Source organism: Microtus oregoni, unplaced genomic scaffold (assembly GCF_018167655.1).
Source record: "Microtus oregoni isolate MIOR12 unplaced genomic scaffold, Mior012 000094F_ref0000399, whole genome shotgun sequence".
Taxonomy (NCBI): Eukaryota; Metazoa; Chordata; class Mammalia; order Rodentia; family Cricetidae; genus Microtus; species Microtus oregoni.
The window spans coordinates 3,317,021-3,336,398 of NW_024544707.1; the positions used below are offsets into that span (position 1 = coordinate 3,317,021).

Here is a 19,378-nt window from a genome sequence, read left to right on the forward strand (position 1 = left end):
ACTTATGTAGGCCAATTCACCAGGTCATATGATCAGTGATTTATCATACCAACCAATGGCAATGTTAAACAATATTTTTGTTTTCATTCATCTCAGTTGTGAAATCAGCATGTCCTTTTTCTTACTCTAACTTGTGCCTTTGAATGTGGTTCTAGTGTCCTGCCTGTGTTTGTTTCTATCCATCTCTATCCTGTTTCACTTGATGGATTACAATCTTCATGTGTTATTCTTCTCCACAGTGTCTAATATACCACTTAGAAAAAGGATTGAATTTCTGTATGCAATTCGTCTTTCAGATTCCTAAATGCAATGGTGCTGAAATCACCGATTACCGACTGCAGTGGGGACAAGTTGAAGATTCCATGCACTTGATTTACACTGGCCCTTGTTTGCGGTATGAAGTCAAAGGCCTTATTCCAGCAACCACGTATTTTTGCAGAGTCCAGGTAGAGATGGCATTTCCTTCACTATTTCCTTAGCTATTGAACTGTGCTTCACATATATATATATAATACTAGCGTCATTCCCAATGTAAAGACCAGAGTAAAGTCAAGAAGGGAAGGATTTCTAAGAATACTGCTTATCTTTGACTACAGCACTTGGAGTTCCTTCTCGTATTATTTAAAGCCCCAAATGATCTCACATGTACTTTCCAGTCCCACTTGATCTGTCATATTTCCTTTATACGTCTATGGTTTTCAGATCTCTCTGAACTTCTAGCAATTATCTAAAATGGTTATTAAAACACTGACTTGACCCAGGCCTGTAGAACAGGCATGTATTTCCAGAATTTTAGAGGGTGATGCAGGAGAATTGCCTCAGGTTTGAGGTAAGCATGGGATACATAATAAGTTTAAGGCTGGACTGGAGTATACGATGGGTCCTTGTCTGAAACAAATACACCTGTTCAGGCTTACACAACCAGTTTCTTTCTCTTTTTTTTCTTTTGAGGAGAGTGTTGTTTTGCTCTTTGACTTTTTAAGACATGTCAGGGATTCTCTGTGTAGCCCGGGTTGTCCTGGTATTCTCACTGGAAAACAGGCTGGCCTCGAACTCAGAAATCCCACAGCCTCTGCTTCCTCAGTTCAAAGATAGTTTGACTTTGAGAAAAACTTGGGACAGGTGCTTATCAGAAGTCAATACAGTAAGGCAATGAGCTTCATTTACTGGCTAGGGTTCTTATAGTGCTAGGGCTTGGGAAAGCCTTACTGGGGATTCTAGGAATTTTCCTGAATGATCAGAGTGGTCTTGTGGGTTAGATGAGATGATGTTACTGATTTAACTAACATTATAGGAATGATATATTCAATTAAATTCTGTCTTCAGCAAACTGAAACCATTAGCTTCATGGAAAGGGATACTATTCAGGCCAGAATGGAGCTGCCTTCAAGACAAGATGGCTGTGCTTCTGTTCTCTCAATTCAGGAACTATGCTTGTGGGGATGTCTCTAATGATACTTCCTGTTAAGGAGGGGCAACAGTCCTAGGAATGAAGGGTCTAGAGGAGGAGGACAACTTTAAGGCCTTCTTGTGAGTTGACTGTGCTAGGAAAATTGAGGTGATCCTTTCAGCCCAAAACATCTGGAAAAGGTTAGCAAATCATGGAAGAAAGAGCAATCCCAGAATGATCATGATAAGCAGGAGCAACCAAAAGAGCAGTCAAAAGAAGCAATTAAGTATGTGAAAGGGTTAATCATGAGATGTAAGACCCCTGAAGAACAATGACTGTATCCTTTTTAATTTTAATTTAATTTTATAAAGATGCCTGGCACCAGAGGCTGGAGAGATGGCTCAGAGGTTAAGAGCATTGCCTGCTCTTCCAAAGGTCCTGAGTTCAATTCCCAGCAACCACAAGGTGGCTCACAACCATCTGTAATGGGGTCTGGTGCCCTCTTCTGGTCTGCAGGCATACAGACAGAATATTGTATACATAATAAATAAATAATTTAAAAAAAAGATGCCTGGCACCCACAAAGGCCAGATTAGAAGGCATCAGATCCAGTGGAACACAGTTTCAGATGATTGTGGGCCACACTGGGGATGCTGGAAACTGAACCCAGAACCACTGTAAGAGCAACAAGTGTTCTTAATCATCAAGCCATTTCTCCAGTACAGTAGCCTTTCAACCTTGTGATCCATCTCTACCTGAACTGACTTACTGATAAAAAAAATAACACTGTTTATTCAAAAGTGCACACATAGCCCCCATGGGTGTCCTATAGAAGACAGGGAGGGCCCAGAAGTTCTGCTTGACAGCAACAGCCAGGTAACAGATTTGGTCTTGGATTGTCAGAAGCCAGTGTCCAACATTGCTGATGCTCTCTAATACTTGTTTAGAGAGAAAGATGGGTTAATTGGTGAAAGGTTTCTCATATGATGAGGGTCCCCTACTTAACACCATGAAGACTCCCAAGGTTGTTTAGAGACCCTGATGGAGCCTGACACCTGGATAAGTATATCCTGGGATGTTTTAGTACAAAAGATCTCCACACTTTCTCAGAATGGAATATAATAAATATTTATTTATTAGGTGGTAAACTCACATAAAGTATAGTTATCTGCAGTCCTCTGCATGCACAAGGACCTGAAACCCAATCCAACATCCAAAGGGCTCATGCAGGCTTTTCTGTCTGTATTTATAGTACATAAGACCACACCCAAAGTTGGCTAGTATCTTAAATGCTATTGGCTGAAGGAATTCCCACAGCACCTCCCATTTTGTCTAAATAAAAGAGTTTTAAGGCTAATACAAAACTATATACAATCAGAACAAATATCAAGTATAAAATTTGGAATTACAACCAGAATGAACAACATCAAGCAAGAAATATGTGTTGAATTTTTCAGTAGTAATCTTTTCCAAAAGGAGTCTAAGTCTTATATTGAAATGGCTTTTCTAATTCATGAGAGGAAAGTAACTATGACTATCTAGTCCTCAAATTCATCAAAGATCTGAGAAGGTAAATAATATTACTTGAATAAACAGGAAGTGTAATCAAGCAACTTCCAAAAGGTGCTAGAAATGACAGTGACAACTGGTTATCTGGGCAATCACCCAAAGTCTCATTTGCAATGTTGGGGCAACCAGCTTTGCCTATGGCCTAGAGCAACTGACAGACCACTTTTAGAAGCAGGAAAATTATAAAAACCATCTTACCCTGTTTTGGCGATGTTTGACAGTCTTTTTGCTGTATCATGTTTGTTCAGTCTGGACACTGCATTTTTCAGTGTTTGAGGTAGTGTCAGTTATTTGCCCAAAGGCCAGTTTGTTAAGAAGAAAACAAGGTCCAAGTGGAGTACATTCAGTATTCAACATTCTCTCAGGAATAGATCAGTACTTCCAGAAGCAATCATCTCTCATGTCAACAGAATCCTAAGTTATTTGAATGTCATATTCTACAGTTCTTTGAAGTAGTTAAAGGTTACCTATCTATGTAGAATACAATTTCTGCACATCTAAAGAACTTGGTTAGTCTAACTATGACAAACATGGATGTCTATTGATCTATAATTCTTAATACCTACATAGCTTAAAGACAAAGGATTCATAATAAACAATCTTTAAACAAATGTGCAGCAGATGAGAACAATGACCTCCAAATGTAAACAATGTATAAGTATCTTGATCAGATGTAGAAATATATATTGCAATATAATAAATGTGTCCTAAAAGTGTATCAATATACAAAATATCTTAAAAAGAGGTAGAAACATGCATTCATATAATATGACAAAATAACTCTGCATAGGTACAGAAATATTGTACACAGAAATAAGAGTATGTTCAATATAACAAATATAATTTGAATTTTTATCAATATGCAAGAATTTATACCAATATAAATCATCTATAAATAATAGCTCATAAGTATTCTCACTACTATTCACTATTATTATTATTGTGAGTAAGCTCACACCAGTCTACCTATTATCCTATCTAAGCCCTTTTATCAAAAGAGATCCCTGAGCCTACTTAATTTCAACCCCCAACCCTATATCACTTATAACCAACCCCTAATAGATTTCCCTAACCCTGAGGACAAACTTTGTTGGAAGAGGGGAACATTGTCTTCTAGAATCATTTTCAGCTGTCATGGAGGTAATGCTATTTCTATGGGATCCTGTAAAAACTAAAATGATGGATAAGTTTCAAGATTACTGTTTGGTACAATTACAGATAGTCTTTGAGTAGTCACTTGGGTTTTTCTGAAGTTCTTATTTTAAGTTATGGTCAGAATGTTGTAAAATGGTGCACTATCTCAACTAACCTAATTTTCGATAAATCTATTTTATAACCTAAATAATTCATTGAATCTCCTCTTTGTATTTTTTCAGGAGCAATTTGTAATCCACAATTAGGCAAAACTTTCTTTACTTCTTCAAACTTTCTTTCTAAATTATCTACATTTGAATCAGATAGCAAAATGCCATCCATGTAGTGGTAAACTATAAATTTAGGAAATTGCTTATATATTATTTCCAATGGTTGACTTACAAACTATTGGCACAGGGTGAGGCTATTTAACATTCCCTGTGTGAGGACCCTCCATTGAAATCTCTTAGAAGGCTGAGAATTATTATAAGTAGTCACTGTGGAGGAAAAATTTTCTGTCTTTTTCTTATAAATGTATAATGAAAAAACAATCTTTTAAATCAATAGCTATAAAAGGCCATCCTTTAGGCAACAGGGAAAGCAAAGGAATTCCAGATTATAGAGGGCCCATTGGTTGAATAACTTTATTGACAGCTATTAGATCTGTCACCATTCTCCATTATCCAGATTTCCTTTCAAGAACAAATACAGGAAAATTCCAAGGGCTGGTTGATTCTTCAATATGGTGCACATCTAGTTGCCCCTGTACCAGCTGTTCTAAAGCTTATAGTGTCTCTTCTGTCAAAGGCCATTGTTTAACCCATATTGGTTCCTTAGTTAACCATTTTAAAGGCAGGGCTGTTAGCACCTCTGAAGGTTTGCTAGTTGTTTAGTGTTTTTGTACAATCTGAATGGCTGTTGACAGTTTTTTTAATAGTACCTTATGATATCCTTCCCAGAAACATGAATTGGATTGTACTCCCATATCTGAGAATACATGAATGTTAATCTGGGTATTACATTGCTGCAACAGATTATGACCCCATAGAGTCACTGCTATGTTAGATAAATATGGCCTCAGCCTTCCTCTCTGTCTTGCTGACCCTATGCATTCACCCCATCTCATGCTTTGTTTTACTTGAGATAGGGTTCCAGTTCTTAGGAATTGAATATTTGCCTCCTGAAGAGGCCAATTCAGATACCAAGATTCTGGAGTAATAATAGTCACATCCTCACCTGTGTCCAGTAATCCTTCAATTTAATATTACTTATATGTACTCTCAGCTTTGGTCTTTGATCATTTATAGAAGTCTGCCAAAATATACATTTCTGATTTTCCTATTAGAATTTTTTATTCATCCTCTATGTTTATTCTACCATCCAGAGCAGTATGGTTTTTTTGTTTTGTTTTGTTCTGCTTTTTACAACAGGCACTTAATTGTTCTAGTTTTTCTGGGAAGACATGTCCTCCACAGTGACTGGGAATGACTGGACCAAAATTAATGTGAGGGCCTGCAAGAGCCCCCCCCCAAAGTTTCTCAATGGTAGCAGGTTGTCTTGTTTGTCTCCTGTTGATCTACATTAATTGGTCCAATGGTGGCCTTTGATGCATCTTCTATATAATCCAGAGGTTGAAACCATCTATTTTTGTCATTCCCAGTGGAAACATTTCTAGAAACATCTTGTCTACAATCCCTTCTCAGATGTCCTATTCTATCACTATAAAAGCATTTGGTATTTTGATGTCTCTGCATACCTTTGGAAATTGACTTTTCTGCCCAATCCTCAGTATTATAGTCAAATGACTCAACATTGACTGTGTGCAGTATATATCCATCCATTGATGCTAATTTGACCTTTAAATACTTAAGTACCTTTTTGTATTCTAAGTTGGAATTTTCAAAAGACAGAGATTCAATAAGTACTCATATAGCTTCTTGATTTATTACCTATTTGTACAGCTATAGTTAACCTTTATAAAAAAAAGTCACTAAAAGGTCCCTTTCAGAATGCCTAAGTTAAAGATCAATGGTAACACCAAGTGTTGTCAGATTCCTAAGGAAACTGGTCATTCACAAGACACTGATGAGAATCATAGCCTTTCCAGATAAAGAGCACAGTAGCATCTTACATTTATTTGTAGGAGTCAAACTAAAATCATCTCAATATCTTTCAATGGATGTATGGTTAAGTAAACTATGATACATCTATACTGTGACACACTGTTCAGTAATAAAAATGAGCAAATTATTAATATATAAAAGCTGAAAACTCTCCAGATTATTACAGTAACTAAAAGCTGAGCCTGCATCAAAGTTATATGTTGCATTATATAATATTTATATGATATTCTGAAAACAAGAAATTTGTAGTAATGATGTATAGCAAGCAGTTAGTGGTTTTGAGGAGTTGGAAATTGGACAGAGTTGGAACATACTGTGGCTGGAAGACGAGCACATGGAATCCTGTGATAAAACTTCTTTGTATTGAAGGGACCATCGTGACTGACTAAAACTTAAGCACACACACAAATAAGTGCACACAGTTCCAAGAAACATCAGTGTGTTTTATCAATGGTGATTTCTTGGCCATAGTATTGAACTGTAGTTACTGAAAATATTGTCCCCAGAGGAAAGTAGGTACAGGACATATGTATATATTATTGTTCAGTTTGGGATTATATATTATATGCTTGCCCAAGATCTGTGAAACTGATTGACTGGATGGGAACTTAACAGAGATAAAAACCCAAGCATGAAGAATGGAGAAAATCTTAGTGTCCTAGTTGATGAGTCTTGTGGGGGGTTAATTATCTAAAATGTCCGTATAACACTTCCGACTTTTCTTCATTCGTGTGCACTCTTTTGTGTGTGTGTGTGTGTGTGTGTGTGTGTGTGTGTGTGTGTGTGTGTGTATGTGTGTGTGTGTCAACAAGCCCCCGGACTTTATGTACTCATTGATTTATCCACCTAATGAGATTGGTTATCAGCAAATTGTTTCTCAGCCTTCAAAGTTGAAATCAATTTCTGGAAGGAAAATTTAGCAAATTCAAGTACAAAGTTGCCAGATGCAGATGATTCGGTTTCAATTGATCAATATTTATGTCTATTCATTCTCTTTTCCTTATATTATTGTGAATAATTTGATTCTATGACCCCCAAACATTTAAACTCTTCTCATTAGTCAGTGGCATTAGTCAGTGGTTCATCTTTTTATAACTTTTTACCTTCCTAAAGACACACACTTCAAGTCTCAGCATGTATTTCTGCAGTGTAGAACCAAATTGTTAGAATATGTGTTTATGATGCACTGTTTGGTTATGCAACAAAATGTTCGTGCACAGAAAATCATTAAAATGAATTGCTAATGAATGTTACATTGTTTTTCAGGCTGTCAATATAGTTGGGGTTGGAATGTTTGGAGGAACTGGAAAAGTAACTACACCGGGAACTGTACCTGCCATAGTTCCAATGTTACAAGAATTTGAAGACAAAGTTCCTGCCAAACTGTCTTCATCTTGCATAGCTATCCGATGGGAGGAGCCAGACTGCCATGGTTCTCCCATCACTGGATATAACATCGAGTATGGAGATAAAAAAAACTTGACTGTTGATAGAGTAACAGAGTATGTTCTGAAAAATCTACAGCCTAATACTACATACAGGTAAGTCACTCATATCTTATTTTGGGTACGTGGAAAGAATGTTGAGAATTTTGAGCAGACCTGCATTTGTGTATTTAATATACTTCAAATTTCTTTTGAAAAGAGTTATGTTTCATTGGCAAAATTTCATATTAGTAAGAACCATTTCTGCTTCTCATCAGTGGTTTTTAATAGTAGTTCTATCTTAGAAACCTGTCTTGTAATCAGTATAATAGTCATTCTATATAGAGATAGAGTAGGTTGGCTTATATGAAGAACAGTATTTCCTCTACTAAATATAAATTCATATATTTTAATTTATTTTTACCACTAGAATCAGAATTCAAGCTATTAATCATTACGGACTAAGCCCTTTTAGCCCATCAATAAGAAGCAAAACCAAACCAATACTACCGGCACCTCCACAGCTTGATTGTGTGGTCCAAGGACACCAGAGTCTCAGACTCAAATGGGGGAATGCATCACGGAAAAAATCACATGCCAACTCTATAAGCTACAACTTACTAATGGAAGATCGATCTGGCAGGTAACCACTTTTACCATTTAATGTCTACTGTAATTAGAACACTTTGAACTGATATATCTTTCCAGCCATATTCTCTCTCTCTCTCTCTCTCTCTCTCTCTCTCTCTCTCTCTCACACACACACACACACACACACACACACACACACGCACACACACAAAAGTCTTAATCTGTAGTTTCAGTGGATGAAGTGGACATGAAAAGAACATGTGGCTCTGTGAAACATACTTTCAATTCTTGTGCATTGTTAAGCTGTGTGTTTTCCTTTCTTCCTAACCACTTTTCCTTTACTTCATGCAAAATAAGTACCAGAGAACAGAAGTTATGGAAGAAAGAGAGAAAGCCTGCCACCCTGACAGTATTGATCTTGTGACTTGATTTCTTTTTGCCTTTTGGTTTGTTTTCCCTTTCTGGATTGTTTTGACTTTTTTGGGTTCAACTCTTGATTATAACATTGCTTCCCTAATCTTTATCTTTTTCCTCTCAGATTTTCTGTCATTTACCATGGGCCTGATCTGACTCACAAAGTGCAAAAATTGAGTGAATATACACAATACAAGTTTAAAATCCAGGCATGTAATGAAGCTGGTGAGGGACCACAGTCTGATGTCTACACTTTCACTACAACAAAAACCCCACCTGGTGCTCTTAAAGGTAAATGATGCACGCAGACACTGAACATTTTCTTAGAGCTTCCTCAGCACACACATATATAAGCAGTAATTAGAAAATGCTAAGTCAAGAGAGGCAGCAAGGCTCAGAAGCACAAATGCCACATGCACTCTCTCATGGAAATTCTGACTTATAAATTTTATGTAAATGTATTTAGGTGAGAGTCAGTATGGGTAGAGGTGAGGAAAATAGAAATCATAAGACTAGGGGAGACTCTAAGGAAAGAGGTAGAAAGGGCATGAAACACATATGACATTAAAGTAGAAGGGGATTCAGAAGGTTCAGGAGTATAAGTAGTAAGACGGAGCAGGAAACTGAGATGCACAGCTGATGGAGAACCTAAACAAACTCAAAACGTATGAAAACGCCATAAAAAACCTCTTACTTTCTTTGAAAATTGAAAAATTAAATTAAGAGTCTAGAGAGAGAGTTTTGATGTTAAGAGTATTAAATGCTCTTCGAGAGGACTTGGGTTCAATTCCCAGCACCTATATGGAACCTCATAACTGTCTGTAACTGCATTCCTGGGTATCTGGCTCCCTTATGTGGACATACATGTAGGCAAAACACAAATGCCTATAAAATACTAATAAATAAATTATTTAAAAAACAGTCTGGCACTAGTGACACATGCCAGTAATCTGAGCACCCAAGGAGGCAGAAGCAAGCAGATCACTGTGAGTTTGAGGCCAGACTGGTCTACAGAGCAAATTTCAGGACAGGATCCAGACCTACACAGAGACACCCTCTCACATAAAACAAAAAATATATATATATTTAACTTAAATTAAGTCTTGAGGCTAGCTAGATAGATGCTTCAGTGATTAGTAGCACTAAATGTTCTTCCAAAGAACCCAGGTTCAATTCCTAGGGCTTTCATGGAAGCTTACAACCATCTCTACCTACACTTCCTGGAGATCTAGTGCTCTCTTCTGGTTTCCACAGGTACCAGGTGCACACATAGTGCAGACATAAGTATATGTCATCCACATACATTAAATAAATAAATAATTTGAAATTTAAATTAAATCTTAAAAATGCCATAGTAATTTTTAAATTCACTAATAGAATAATAAAAATGTAGTCCTTAATTGTGTAATTAAGGAACAATGAAAAGATTTATCAAGACTTCGGGCCTAGTAGGGGTGGCACACACAAAATTTTATTCCAGCACTTGGGAGGCAGAGGTATGCAGGTCTTTGAGTATAAGGCCAGCCTGGTCTACAAATTGAGTTCCAGGACAGCCAGGACTGTTGCACAGAGAAGCTCTGTCTCAGAAAAATATACATTTTTAAGGATTAGTAAGACTCTGAAAATCAGTATTTTTCAAATATCTTAGACATCATCTAATTTTAGCACTACAAATTTAAGAGTAAGCCATGGAGCTGAAAAGAGGCCTCAAAGTTTAAGAACACTGGTTGATCTTGCATAGGACCCAGGTTATGTTTCCAACACCCATTTGGTGGTTTACGACCATCTGTATATCCAGTTCCAAGGAATCCAATGCCCTGTCTCTGTGAGCACCAAGAACACACACTGGTACCCATACCTATACACATGCAAAACACAGGCTCCTGGTTTCCATAATGGTGTGCTGCCAACATTGTAATATCCATTCATTGTTACACATTATATTTTCTCAAATGTTTTCTTATGAAAAACGTCATCAATTGATGGGTGTAGCTATACGGACTAAAACTAAATTAATATATCAACTTTAATAACTTTATTTCTAAAACTATTAATTTAAACTTTTTATCAGTACTGTGTGGTGTCCACCAGAGAAGTCTGCTCAAAGATGGCTTTAAGCCAATAGCAAGAATTTATTAGCAGGTCTGAAACTATACTAGGTTTTTCAGATATTACTGTAGCACTGAGATATCTTAGGGTGAGCTTTTAAGCAAAAACGAACAAACAAACAAAAACATGGTCTGGATTGGCGTATGGTTAACAAGAACAGTTAGCCAGAAGCAGAACTACAGAAGCCAAAAAACATGGTTAGTACATTTAGAGACTTTCCCAGAATTATTGACTTTGGTGGGTTAGGGCTTTGTTTTAGCATTTGCAGGTGGTGCTGTCGTAATGCTGAGTTTTACAGCCTGAATTGTTCTTCTGTCATAGAGTCAGTTGTCCTAAGGTCTGGAGGCATGTTGCAATCAAAACAGTAAAATGCTAAGAGTCCAAGTTGGCAGGTCCCAGGTTTGAGGATTATTTTTCCCTCTCCCAGTTGTGATGTTTGGTTGATTCTATCTTTCCATATGAGTTCAATCATTATTTGTTTTTTTTTTCTTATTTTATGTGTACTGGTGTTTTTGCTTGCATGTATGCCTGTGTGAGGGTGTCAGATCCCTTGGAATTGGAATAACAGATATTTGTGAGCTACCATGTAGGTGCTGGGAATTAAACCTGTGTCCTCTGGAAGAGCAGCCCATGCGGTTAATTGCTGAGACATCTCTCTAGTCCCCAAGTTCAATCACTAATATGAAATCATCCTTCTCTAGTGGAATGCTAACCGAAACACATTCAAATTAAATTAATTCTGCCTAGATAACAATAATGCTTTCTTCTTTTGCCGACTAATGTCCCTATATTTAAGCCCCATTTTCTTAAAATGTAGAGACTAACAACATGAAAACAATAGTGTGCTCCTTCTGACCTCACACAGTTGTTGTACCCCTCAAACAAAATTACTCGTCCTTATAAAAATATTTCTAAATGTAAAACATACCACCTAAACACAATGCAGATTATTCTAGAAGGAAAAATAACAAAATTTGAATTTATAAAAATATTAATAGAAAGTCTAATTATGCATTATTAATTGATAACTTCATCAAGGTTTTGCTACAATAATGATGCCTGATGGTATAACAAAAGTAAATTCAATAATAAGTATTGTTCTGTTTGGTGTGGTAATGTACACATTTAATGCCAGCACAAGGCTAGTCTGATCTTTGTAGCAAGTTCTAGGCCAGTCACAGCTACTTAGGGAAAGCATCTCTCAAAATACAAAAGTACCTTTTTAAATATGATTACCTATTTCTCATATTAGGTCTACGTGTGCTTGTAATGATTGTGTGGTTTGAGTCATTTTGATGTATTCAGCATCATGTAGAAAAAACTAGAAATTTCTAAAATGCAATTATCCTTTTCCAGCCCCTAAATTACATCCACTGAAAAGCAACAGTTGTGAGATCAAATGGGATTCCTTGGAGCCAATTAAAGGTGATCCCATTGTTTACTGTCTTCAAGTCGTCACTGGAAAGAAAGCTGAACAGGTATATTCTTTCACATTTAGTCTTTAATATTCTGCCAGGTTCGATAGCCCCTGGTGTTAGCCTCAGCATTTGACAGGTAAACACAGGAGGATGAAGGTACTCTTTGGTTACATAGCAAGTCTGAGGGTATCCTGGGATCTATGAGGTCTTGTTTTGTTTTGTTAGTAGTATGCTGGTGAGAGTGTGCAGCTTTATTACCAGCACTTGGGAGGCAGAAACAGGCAGATCTGTGAGTTCTAGGTCGGTCTGGTCTCCAAATCATGTTCCAGGACAACAAGGGCTACACAGAGAACCCTGTCTTGAAAGCAATTGTAGGGTAGTATGTTATTTTTAAAGGTTTTTAAAGTAATTAAATCTCATTCCAAAGTTTCATCTCATTAATGTACATAATCTAGCTTGTTCATTTAGTTAGCTTACCACCACTGAATTGTTTATTATTTCTTGATTCCACTGACCACAATCCATGATTCAAGTACATACATAAAATAATTAAATCTCAACAGTTGTAGGGTTTTCTTATGCTTTATTGAAAATAATTATCTAATAAATGCGGAACCCCTCAGAACATTAGAAACACTGTTACAAGAAGAAAGTGGCCCTTTGTTTCTCCTGGCCACCCAGCTAGCTTACACCCGAAATAACCACATAGAAACTGTATTCATTAAAACACCGCTTGACCATGAGCTCTAACTTATCATTAGCTAACTCTTACATATTAGTTTAACCCATTTCCATTACTCTGTGTAACGCCACATGACTGTGGCTTACCAGCAAGCTTCTAACTAGCGTCTGTCTCACAAAGAAGATCCATGGCGTCTCTCATTTGGCCCTTCTTCCCAGCATTCAGTTCTGTCTTCTCCGCCTACCTAAGTTCTGCCCTATCGGGTCAAAAGCAGTTTTTTTATTCATTAACTAATGAAAGCAACACATGAACAGCAGACCCTCCTACACCATTTCCCCTTTTCTGTTTAAACAAAAAAGGCTTTAACTTTAACATAGTAAAATTACATATAACAAAACAGGTATCAAATAGGAATTACAGTTATAATACTTTTATCTACTTTATCTTTTATCATAACTAAGGAGAATTATAACTATGAATTCTTTAACTCCATCAAAGACTCTAGAAGGATATAATATTACCTAAGTAAAAAGAAAGTGCATTGAAAGCAACTTCCAAGACTCTAGAATTGACAGAGACATCTCACTGCTTGTACAGTCACCCAAAGTTTTTCTATAACATTGGGGAATTTATCTTCAGCCTACTGACCCATAGTATCCAGCAGACTTTTACATGAATCAGGAAATTTCAAAGACAGTTCTGCCTATATTGGCAGTTTTCAGTTACTTTCTTCTGTGTCCTGCAGAATGTCTCACAGACTTTTTCATGAAGCAGGAAGCCTGAAGGACCATCTCTCCTTTAGGCAAGTTCAGCAGTCATCTCTCTCTGGGTACTGCATGTCCAGTGAAGCAGTCCAGGCAAGAGCAGTTTCTTGCCCAAATGGCTACCAAACTCCATAAGGAGCTTCTTTGATCTCCATCTTCCTCTTAAAGTAGCTGGTGCTGCCAGGAGCAGATGTGTCTCATTGTCATGAAAAGTTCTAAGTTATTAAAACATTTTAAATGCCATTTTCTATAGTATTTGAAAGATATGAAGAATGCCTATCCATATGAAATATATCTATGCACATCTAGAAAATCTAACCTGACTACAAGCTTGACTGTTATAGATGATTATCTATTAACCTATATTTCTTAATTATACATTACATTTTTAAATGAGCTACACAATCACAATACCTTAATCAAGATCAGAAATACATATAAACAAAATTGACCTTAAATTTGTATCAATAAAGCAAGATCTATACCAATGAAAATTATTCATCTCTATATCTTATCTCCCTTTAAATGTAAAAGAACATTTATAAACAATACTTGGCAATACGTGGAGTTAGTTGACCACGTTGAAGGCACCAATAGTTACAAGGAGAGAGGGGCCATTTGTTTGTCCTGGCTGCCCAGCTAGCTTACACCCAGAATAACCACACAGAAACTATAGTCATTAAAACACTGCTTGGCCATTAGCTCTAAAGTCTTTTTAGCTAACTATTACATATTAGTTTAACCTATTTCTATTAATATGTGTATTGCACGTTACTGTGGCTTACTGGAAAGATTCTAACCAGCATCCATCTCAGGCAGAAGATCCATGGAGTTTCGCACACTGCCCTTCTTCCCAGCATTCAGTTCTGTCTTCTCTGCCTACCTAAGTTCTGCCCTATCAGGCCCTAAGCAGTTTCTTTATTCATTAACCAATGAAAGCAACACATAAACAGAAGAACCTCTTACACCAAAACACTGAGTAAAATTTTACTTTTGCTGTGAACATGTTCATTAAACTAATGAATTTTTGTTGTTTTTCTGTTGAAAATGCACAACATACTTTTAATTAGAAAGAAACTATAATTTTCATTTGATCCCTTTTCCTTTAGATTTACAAAGGACCGGATACCACCTTTTCCTTTTCCAACTATCTTGCAAATTCAAGATATCGCTTCAAGGTCTGTGCCGGACGCCAATATGAAAATTCTGATGGCATACAAGAGCTCTGGGGGCCATATAGCTCCAGCTCACTTTTGTCAACTTATAAGCATCAGTCTGGGCATGGCAAAGGGAGTGGAGGGAAAGGAAGAGGGAACCACAATGACAATGAAAAGTACAAGACAGAAATGAGTGATGATACCTTTGTTTTAACCCTTCTGATAGGATTTGCACTTATTGCCATTTTGTGTGCTGTTGCAATTCAGTACTTCCTGATCAACTAGTCTGTTCTTTTAGGAATTAGGAAAGCACACTACATCAAATTTAGAAAACCTTAGATACATCTTCACTCATACTTAAAAATAAAGATTATTGGTAGAAACTAGTAACATAAAAAAATCCTGTTTAGGATTTAAGAACTTTTAATGTGGCAGTAGAAGAAAATTCTTAAGGAAATTCCATCATTTTGTAAACAAAACTATACATTGTTGTGAAAAACTAAGAACTTTTGTTGAACTATTTCCTGCCTTAAATTTTCAAGTCAATATTTTTCAAAAATTTTGAGACCATGAGATAACAGCAGTGTTCTGGAATTTTATTTGTAAGAAAATGATAAAAATCAATTCTACATGTCCAGTTAAATATCCATATGAAGAAATAAAAAGTATCTACCAATCTTTTGTGCTCTCTTTTATTCAAAATAATGTATTCAGCAATTGGTTTTTATCCTAATAAAGAGTTTGAGTACTAGCTGGAGTTCTCTAAAGAACAGAACTGATAGAGTGAACACATATACTAATGGAGGATGCATTAGACTGCCTGGCAGTATAGACGTCCTCCAAATAGTCCACCAATGGCCGTCTCATGACAGAAAGGCCAAGAATCACTAGTTGTTTCACTCACGAGGCTGGATGTCTTCGCAGTCCCAGTGAGGAGCTGGAGCCTGGAGGATTCCTAGAGAAATGCAGGTTTTCAGACTACATTAAAATCCTGAAGAAGTTGGATTTAATACTGAACATAGCAGCAGGATAGAAGAACTTGCCAGGAAGAGTGAGGGAAAGCAGGCAAAAAGCAATGCTTCCTTCTTCTGTGTCCTTTGATATGAGCTACCGCCAGAAGGTGTGGCCCCAATTTACAGTGGGTCTTTCTGCTTCAAATAATGTAATTAAGAAAATCACTCACAGGAGTGCCCAGAAGTGTGAATTTAGTTGAGTCTTCATGTAGTCAGGTTGACAACCAAGATTAGCCATCATTCTTTGAAAGTGGGGAAATAGTACTTTGTAGCTCTTTGCTGTAATAGGAAATTAGGGAAAATGGAAATGACATGGAGAACTATTCTATACCACTGTAAGCTCCTTGAAATACATCCCATTGGTATTGTCAAGCATTATATACATACACAATTATCTATATCCACATGTACACAGATTATTATAACATTGTATACATACACAATAGTCTATATGCACATGTGCACAGCATATTATAATCGTTTCCTCTCACAATAGATGGAGTCATATTCATTTCTAGTTACACATGAAGCATCTCATGTCAGTTCCTACAGTTCACACTCTGGGAGTTTTTCTCAAAATGTGTCAAGAAACTTACTATGCTCACTGTCTTAGTATTGCTGTGAAGAGACACCATGACCACAGCAACTATTATAAAGCGAAAATTTAATTGTGGTTGTGGCTTACAGTTCAGAGGTTCATTCCATTATCATGGTGGGATGAGGCAGCATGCAAGAGGGCATGGTGTTGAAGAAGAAGCTGAGAGTCAATGCATCTTGATCAAAGGCAACTGGAAGTGAAACGAGACTGGGAGTGGCTAAAGCATATATGAGATCTCAAAGCCCAGCTTCACAGTGACACACTTCCTCCAACAAGGCCACACCTACTCCAAGAAGGTCATACGTCCTAATAGTGCCATGCACTTTAAGGGGCATTTTCTTTCAAGCCACCACACTCACTGAAAATGTTTAAATGCTATCTCATATTTCATTGACTTTATTAATGCTTTAAAACAGTACTTAAATTCAACATGAAGTTACCTACCGCTGACAATTTTGTCGTATTCTATGACATATCCTTATGTTGGGTACTGGTTAGCAATATTAATAATAATATAAAACTTCCAGTAAATTTTGATAAACATGGGCTCAGTCTTGCTTCTCTATATGCATTGTGAGTGCCATCATGTAACAGGTAACATTTTGTTTCCGTTAAAGAAATAACTGTTGGTCCATAAGAAAATTACAACAAATCCAGTTCTACATACATTCCACTTGATTTCTCAAACCCCTACGATACATTAGACAATGGAGAAGAAAAATTATTAAACAGTATTTCAGCACTATCTATAGTAAATGTAAATTATTTAAGAAATTGTTACTGATAATAAGTACATTATTGAACATTTCTCAGCCATAAAGAAACAACAAAATCCTGCCATTTGTAGCAAAAAAAATGTTAGAACAGAAGGACAGACTATTAATTGAAATAAACCAGAAACACAAAGAGAAATATGTTGTTCTTGTACAAAAACCTGAAGAAGTCAGATTGTAGAGCACTGGGGATTAGGAAGAGGAGAAGAAGGAATGCTAGAGGTTGGTTAAGGGGTATTGGAAGGCAGACAGAAGTAATGGTTCATAGTGATCCACAGCATAGTGAACTAAACAACAGAATGTTATGAAGAATTATAAGAGAGGCTCAAATGCTAAAAGTATTAAAAAGTCAGACCAATAAGGAGGCTCAAAGTGTGTCATATAGATAGTAACATGGTTTTATCAGTGCGTACTGCATACATGTGTTAAACTATCACACTGTACCCATATATATGCATCTATTTATAATTATTAAGTGTTAATAAAGTAAATTAACATTTGAAAGTATTCAAATGAAGCAGGGAAATGCATTTTAGGATTGTCAGAAAGATGGCAACTGAGTGAGATGGTCCAGTGATCATCTCCTCTGCAGACACCAATTTAAACAGTGTGCACAGGTTCCCAGGAGGTCATGGAAAGTCCCAATGTTGCTGGTCCATAAAAGAAACAGTGAAGGAAGCAGAAAGAAAAGAGTTGCCTCTGGTGCCCCCTCCCTCTCCTCCAAGAAGTTGAGCAGAAGACACCTCCCACTTGGGAAAGAGAATTAAATCTAGACTGTAGACTTGAAACCCAATGCCAATCAGGGTCCCATGACCCCTGGTCTCACGCCTATATCCTCAAACTGAGCATCTGGCCCCTCCCTAGCATAGTAACTAAGGGACCGCGTGCACCAGCCCACTCTCAACCTTAGACAGAAGAGCAGCAAGAGCATCCCACCAACTGAGGTGCAGGGAAAGAATGTGAGGATAAAACTTGTTCTTAGAGCTCAGTGCCTGAACCAAAACACTGAGACCTGTTACATGACAGGGCCAAAATGTCGCTATCTCCCAGACCAAACTTTATAGATGGAACCTTGAGGCATGCCTGGCACTGGGAAGGGACCTACTTTTTGGTGAGACTGAATTCCTTGATATATGACCACAAACCAACACAAAGAAGTAAAAGTGAGTGCCAAGCCACTGCATAGGAGCATAGGACTAGTTCACCATGAAGAACCCGAGGAGTAAGCAGAAATCTTTAACAGTGACTGACCCTGGGCCAGTAGCCAGAGAAGAGGTATCAGTGTTCATTGTGGCTCCAAGGGTAAGCTGTCAAGGATAGACTATCACTCTTAGGCACTCTCAGTTTGTTCTTAGCAAGACAGCATCCACAGACTTAGGATAAACCAGGCTTGAGGTGCCATCTAGTGCTTAAGTAGCAGAAATGACCATAGACTCAAAAAAAAAGCCTACAATTTCTGAATTGACAAAATCAGACAGTGAAAAGTTTTACAAGGTGCTTAACCCTTCATTGAAGATACTGTGATACACCAACAAGCACCAGGGACTTTCCAGGAACCAGTACTCCACTTCCTGAACAAAAATAAGACTCTAGAAATTACTACATAATAACTCAGGCCTGAAAATCTACATACCAAAACTTCAAAACAGCTAATTTAGAGAAACTCAATGGACTTTAGGAGAACAAATAACCCAATAGAATAATGGAATAATTTAAACGGAGTTATTTTTTAATCAAGGACAACAGCAAACTCTTTATTGATTTTGTTGTTGTTGTTTATACACAGGCTGAGAAATTGCTCAAAATCTACTGACTTCTGCCTCCTGAGTGCTGGGAGAATAGATGTGAAGCACACCACCACATGCAGCCTACAAAGGTTCCTGAACTGCTGAAATTTATACTAAACAAACTTTAAAACATGATAGAAAATGTAAAACAGATCAAACAGGAAACAAAATGAGGAAGTCTTAAGACAAGACATGCGACTTGAAAATACATGATCGGGTAGAAAAGAAAAATAAGAGAAGGAAAGAATGCATATGGAATCTCTGAGACAGCATGAGAAGAGCAAAATTTAGTCTCGAAGTCAAGAGAGGCAAGAATATCAAAAGGGTAGAAAGTTATTCCACAGGAAGATGAGGTGGCAAAGAGAGAACTGGCTCAATGTGTTTGATGTTCTTAAACAGAACCCAGGTTCATTTCCCAGCACCGGCAAGGCT

General features: G+C 37.1%; 1 pseudogene; it reads left to right on the forward strand.

Moving 5' to 3' along the window:
• Positions 1 to 15,060, forward strand: part of LOC121442740 — a 52,057-nt pseudogene extending 36,997 nt beyond the window's left edge.
• The last annotated feature ends 4,318 nt before the right edge of the window (positions 15,061 to 19,378 follow it).